Source organism: Myotis davidii, unplaced genomic scaffold, assembly GCF_000327345.1.
Source record: "Myotis davidii unplaced genomic scaffold, ASM32734v1 scaffold10291, whole genome shotgun sequence".
Taxonomy (NCBI): Eukaryota; Metazoa; Chordata; class Mammalia; order Chiroptera; family Vespertilionidae; genus Myotis; species Myotis davidii.
In genome coordinates this window covers 1-6,909 of record NW_006282843.1, presented here as the reverse complement: position 1 = coordinate 6,909, position 6,909 = coordinate 1, and the positions used below count along the sequence as shown (strand labels likewise).

Genomic DNA, 6,909 nt, shown 5'->3' with positions numbered 1-6,909 from the left:
CTATTTTTAATATATATATGTGTGTATATATATAGTATTAATATGTATTGTGCATGTGTGTGTGTGTGTGTGCATATATATATATATATATATATATATATTTGTTGTCGTTAATCCTCACCTGAGGACATTTTTCATGGATATTTAGAGTAGAAGAATAAGCTCTGTTTTGTGTACTCACAACTGTACACCTATTTTACCTGCCCCTGTATATTGTCCATACTAGAGACCTGGTGCACAAAATTTGTGCAACTGTGGGGCCCTGCCTCCTAGCCTCCACAATATTTGTGTATTTTTTCAATTGGTTGCCTTCTGCACATGCCCCAACTGGATCAGGCCAAAACAGTGCAACAGGCAGGGCTGACTGCTGGCAGCCTGCTGGGGCTCAGGCGTTGAGCATATGGCAATTTTCTGTTTCTGCATCCACTTCTGGTAGAGGTCCTGCTTGTCGATGCTGCTGATGTAGCGACCACTTTCTGTCTTGATCTTCTTCTTGTCCTCCTGTCTTGACTGTCCCACAACCTGCTTCTTCTGCTGCTCCCACTTGAGCTGCTGCTGGTCCCTGGTCACGTTCTGGACCTCATCCCATGTCAGGTCCAGGACAGCATCAGCCACCTGCTGCTCTATGGTACCCTGTCCCCACAAAAGCTCAGGCTCTGTTCACTGTCGAAGTCCTTGGGGTGATCGGGGACATAGAAATCCTGGTCCAGTGCCTGGGCCTCCTCCTTCCGCCTCTTGGCTCCCCACTCAGGTCTTGGCTGCTGCCGTTTCTGGCCCATGACCTCTGTGAAGACATCCTCCACACTCTCTCCCACCACCTCCTCCTCCTCTTCCTCTTTCCCAGGATGCTCTGCCTGCCATGCTGGGCATCTCGGGGCTGGGCCATCAAGACCCTCCTGCAGGCCCTGCTGAAAGCTGGCGATGGCTTTGCAGTCCTGCCATTTGGCTCACATCACCAGGTTGCTCAGGTCCCGGCTGGAGGTGTTGATCTCAAATATGGTTGCCTGCAAGTGGTACTGCTTGATGCTGTCCATCAGCCTCAGCCACTGCAGCTCCGCATCCTCAAAGCTTGAGCTGAAGAAGGGGAGCAGGGCCAGCCTCACGAGGTCCAGCTCCTTGGCCCACTTGATGGACTCTGGCGAGGGCACAGGCCACAAGGGCACATACTGCTGCTGGGCATTGTCGGCCACACAGCCCAGGTCCTGCGGCTCCAGTGACATCTCCAGGGTGTTCTGCAGGCCACAGTCCTCATCATCCACCACACTCTGTGGCACCCGGCCCAGCACGCCATACACAACTGCACCTGAGGGGTCGTCCTGAAGGTGGGGAGGGTGAGGGCAGGGCCCAGGAATAGGTGCAGGTCCAGCAGGTAAGGGACCTCATCTGGGGCCACCAAGGAGTAGACTGTGCCACTTCGGCCAGCCCAGGCCACATGACCCACATGGTGCAGGAAGAGCTTGCCCTTGGCTGGAAAGCTGAAGTTAATGATGTTGCCCAGCAGCAGGATGTCCAGGTCAGTTACGATGAGGGTGGAGCACTTGCCGTGAGTGAACTTGGCCAGGTTGATCTCGCAGTCCATCTGGTCCAGGGTGCTGTAGATGTGGGTGCAGCTCACCCGCTGGAGCGGCCTCGGCTCTGCAGAGACCAAGTGGCCAGGGGAGGCAGACATTCAACACCTGAGCCTGGGATGGGGGTGGGGGCATTTGGGGGTAAGACCGGCTGGGGGGAGGGGCTGATAGAGGCCAGATAGGGCAGTTGGCCACTGCAGTGTGCATCATAGCCACCAGTCGTTCCACTGTTTGGTCAATTTGCATATTAGCCTTTTATTATATAGGATATACACCATTAGGATATATGTGCATAAAATATAGATATGACATATACTTATATTTATGCAAGCATATATGCCAAAAGATATAATTCTTTATAAATATATACATATATGTACACATATGTATATGCTTATATATGTAGCTATATATTTCAGTACTCATATATGTATATTATATAAGAATTAGGAATGAATATGTGTGTGTGTATATATATATATATACATATATATATATACACATACTTAAGTATATATTACACATATTTCATAACATTCAAACCACAATTTCACCTTTGTTTCTCTGTACAGCTCATTCACATTATTCTCTGATCATATCTCCCATTGAAGGCAAAGTAAACTACTTGAAGTTTTCTGAATTGAACATTTTTTCTCAAATACCTTGCAAGCTGTCTCTCCCTCGGCCTAGAAAACCTCTTCTGCTCCTCTTCTGAAATGGCTAACTGTTCATGTTATGTCAAGACTGCTCTTAGTCATCATCACCTTCCTTGAATGCCTGATCTGAATTTATTATCTTTTATTTGTGTCTCCATAGTTCTTTTCCTTTCCTTTCTGCGTACAGTACAGCATTCAAAATAAATTCTTTTTTTTAAAATATATTTTTATTGATTTCAGAGAGGAAGGAAGAGGGAGATAGAAACATCCATGATGAGAGAGAATCATGGATCAGCTGCCTCCTGCAAGTCCCCCACTGGGAATAGAGCCCACAACCCGGGCATGTGCCCTTGACTGGAATTGAACCTGGGACCTTTTAGTTCTCAGGCCGTCACTCTATCCACTGAGTCAAACCAGCTGGGGCTCAAAATAAATTCTTGATCACACCCAGTTTATTCATCACAAATTATATAGAATACAAAAATCAGATTGGGTGTTGCTTCCTTTCAGAGCAAGGCAAGTCTTGTTAGTACTTGTGATGTTGGTACAGCGATGCCAGCGGCAATCACTAAAGCTGAACAAAGACTCCTACCCGCAGACTGGAACAGCCAGTCTCCCTGGAATTTCCCTTGGAAAGGAACATAAGGACAGCACTGCAGCATCAGGTGCCCAGAGGTGGAGGGCAGCAGTGAGGAGCTTTGTTAAGTACTCTGCCTGGTTCTGGCACTGTCGTTCTCTAGGGACAACGGAAAGCTGCGTCAAGATCTCCGGTAAGTGTAAGATTTAGGATCGAGTTCTCTGTTCATAGATGGTCAGCACCTTCTTCCATCCTTTCCTCTTCCTTGTGACTTCTGGGAGACCACCTGTCCCTACATTTCAAGGGACTTTCATAATAATATATATATATTATGAACAGAGATCCCAGTCTCCTCCAGGGAAAGTCTCTTTTCACTGTTTCTTTGTGGGTTATTTGAAACTCACTCTGCAGTATCATGTCACAACAAATGTTGGGCTGGATTTCTGGAATCTGCTTTGTTCAGGCATAAAGAAAATGTTATTCTTATGCATGTTATTTCCCAGGCACCTAGTCATGCAACCAGTCACCATCTATGTTTCTTCTCTCTCTTCCTTCCTTCCTCCCTCCCTCTAAAAATCAATAAAATTTTTTAAAAGATTTGGAGTTTCCAGATCTAGCAAATAAGTATTGCAGGATGCCAAATATTTGGTGGGAAATATGTATACCAGAAAGTTATTTATGGTGTGGACAAAAAAGGGGAGGTTCTATTGAAAGTAACCTCACCCAACGTGTCTGATCATAAACTCCTAATTAGGCAAGTATTGGTGGGTCATCATGCCCCAGGCGTATAACTTTCTAGTACAAGGTTTGTCTTTTCCCTAAGGAAGCTCTGTACATTGTTTCTGTGCATTTAGGTTAACACACCTTTGAAATAAGCTGCAAACATCGAGAGCCCATAATCTAGTTAGCCCTGCCTTGCTTTTGCCCATCTTCATGTAATCTTCCTTATGTCCCCTCCTTAATTCCAAATACATAAAAGAAACTGCAAAACTGTTATTCTCCAGAGCATTTGAGCATATGAGCCCCACATATGTATTAGTTTGGCTCATAAACTCATAAAAATTCTTTACTGATTTTGGCATTCTTATATCCATAACTTTATTTGATATTCAAATAACTGGGACTCATACAGCACTCTTACAACATTGACAACACTACTTGAGAGTTTGTTAATGCATTAAAAAACATGTTAAAATATGTGATTTCTGGAAATTCTTTCTCCTATTATCACTGTTTCTGAACCCTCCTCACTTGTTATCACAGGTGTAATGGGAACTACAGGACCATCTCTCACCAGATACTTTGTTCCCATGCTCCTCCTTCAGATGGCAGCACCAAGTTCAGGTACGACCCTCTCTTCTACCTGTGTGAGTCCTGGTAGTATCAAGTATGCCAGAAAAAGCAAGGACCGAAGAAAAGGGTTAAGCTCTTTTGACCATTGTTCTTCAGGTTTAATACATAATTATGTAATGAGGATGTGTACTATAGGATCCAGCTTATGGCTGGGGAAAATTATTTCTAATCAGCAAGTCTTCTTTATCATGTACCTGGATTTGTGTTAAATTCCTGGGAGAAGAAGCAAATGAAGAAGACCTAATACTTGCCCTTGAGAACCCAATATTCTTATTGAGGAGACTCAGTGTATTTGTCACTCACACAGTGAGGAAATGGCCGAGGATATGGGTCCATGTTGGAATCCAGGTGAGTTGTCAGTGCAGTGGGGCAGCCCATAAGGAAGGAAGGAATAGGTTTGTGGGAGCCAACACGTGATAAAATTTGCCTTTGTAAGAGGATCTATGCAAAGCAGAAATACATATTGCTTATTTAGAGACAAATATAAGCAACACCTGAGACAACAAATGACATAAAAGATAAAGTTTTTAGTAAAAATTACTTGTAAAATAGTAGAAATCTTACTGGTGCACTTTTTTTGGTATACTGTCTTTAGCTGATAAAAGTAACGCTGTAATGCTTTCATGAACATTTTACACATGCATTTGACAAAACCTGTGATTACATAGGTAGGAAATATTCCTATGCATAGAACTACTGGTCAAGGTTATGTGCTATTTTATTATGTTGCAAATATTCTTCTGAAATAGTTACCAACATACATTTCCACCACCAGTATATGTGAGTTTGTCACGTGGGTCATAATTTTACATATAGAATTATTTTACCATTTTAAAAATGCTATATGCCCCACTTACTCATCTCTTTCTCCCTGTGAAGCCCTGGCAAACATTTCTGTCTACTGTCTGCATATTTTTGCATTTTTCAGAATGTCATGTAGTTGGAATCAAAATATAAGTCTTTTCAGAGGGACTTCTTTTACTTAGCAATGTCCCTTTAAGGTGCTCCCATGTCTTTTCTTTTTTAATTTTTAAAACAGTTTTTCCCAATTATAGCTGACATACAATATTATAGTAGCTTCTGGTGTGATTAGACATTATATACCTTTTGAAATGATCATCCTAGTAAATCTAGTATCCATCTTGCACATAGTTATTACAATATTACTATTACTGACTATATTTCCTATGCTGTACTTGACATTCCTGTGACTATTTTAATAACTGGAAATTTGTACACATTCGCTTTCTGCCTTTTCACCCATTGCCCCAACCCACCTCTCATCTGGTGATCATCAATTTGTTCTCTGTATCTATTAGTTTGTTTCTGTTTGTTTGTTTACTTGTTTGTTTATTTAATTCCACGGAGGGTGAAATCATTTCTGTCTTTGGATTATTTCACTTATCATGATACCTTCTAGGTTCATCCATTTTGTCACAAAGTATAAGAGTTCATTCTTTCTTATGGCTGTATATTATTCCATTATATATATGTGTTACCTCTTTTTATCCCTTTGTCTATCAATGGACACTTAGGTGACTTCCATATCTTAGCTACTGTAAATAATGCTGCAATGTACATATGGATGCATATACAGGGTGGAGCTAAGTAGGTTTACAGTTGTTCATATGGAAATTAATACAATAATAAATAATAATACAAGCATAAACTCTGTGCTTTATGTACTCACAACTGTCAACCTACTTATGCCCCACCCTGTACTTTTCCAAATTAGTGTTTTGTGTTTCTTCAGATAAAGACCTAGAAGTGTAATTTTCTGGGTTATATGGTAGCTCCATTTGTACCTTTTTTAAGGAAACTGTACATTGTTTTCCATAGTGACTACACCAAATTGCAATCCCACCAGGAGTGCACAAGTGTTCACTTTTCTCTACATCCTCAATAACATCTATTTTTTATTTATTATTGATAGATATTCTGAAAGGAGTGAAGTTTGATATCTCATTGTGACTTGGATTTGGATTTCCCTGATGATTAGTGTTTTTGAACATTTTTTCATACGTCTGTTGGCCAGCTGTATGTCCTCTTTGGAGAAATGTCTGCTCAGGTCTTCTGCCAATTTGTAGGGGATGTTTCGAAGCCATGATATTTAGAATGGCAAAAATTCAGATTATCCTTATGAGTCAAGTTAGAAATTAATGTGGAATTATTAAGAACAGAAATATATGGTATATATATATATTTGCATATTTTTACAATAAGTAAATGTGACAAAATGGCTTTTAATACCTCACTGAACCATGTGGAATATCGTGTGTGTGTGTGTGTGTGTGTGTGTGTGTGTGTGTGTGTGTCATGCTCTAACTATTTGCTTACCACCTCCCTTCCCAGAACAGTTTACGGTGACTGGCTTACGGGGGCCAATCTTGGCTCCATTTGGTGGAATAGTTGAGCTCACCTGCCAGCTGTCCCCACCACAAAATGCAGAACATATGGAGATACGCTGGTTCCGGGATCGTGCATTTAGTCTTGGAACTGAGAATAGTATAGGATTAAGAATGCAAATTATGCCTACACACATTACCATTTTCAGAACTGTTTTCCCATGTCCATATACACTGTTAGATCTGTAAAGAATCAACAGATTCCTTTTAGGATTTATTACTATGCTTTTAATTATTTCTGACAAAACTTTAGTGAAACCTGACTTTGTAAACTACCTAAATCTTTACAATAGTCTCCTTACTGACAGTTTTTATTTCCATTTCTCCCTGACTCAGTTCACTGACTACTT

The 6,909-nt window shown here is 41.3% G+C and overlaps 1 pseudogene; it reads right to left on the bottom strand.

The window, feature by feature from the left end:
• Positions 1-365: 365 nt before the first annotated feature.
• Positions 366-1,669, bottom strand: LOC102754185 (annotated as a pseudogene).
• Positions 1,670-6,909: the final 5,240 nt, after the last annotated feature.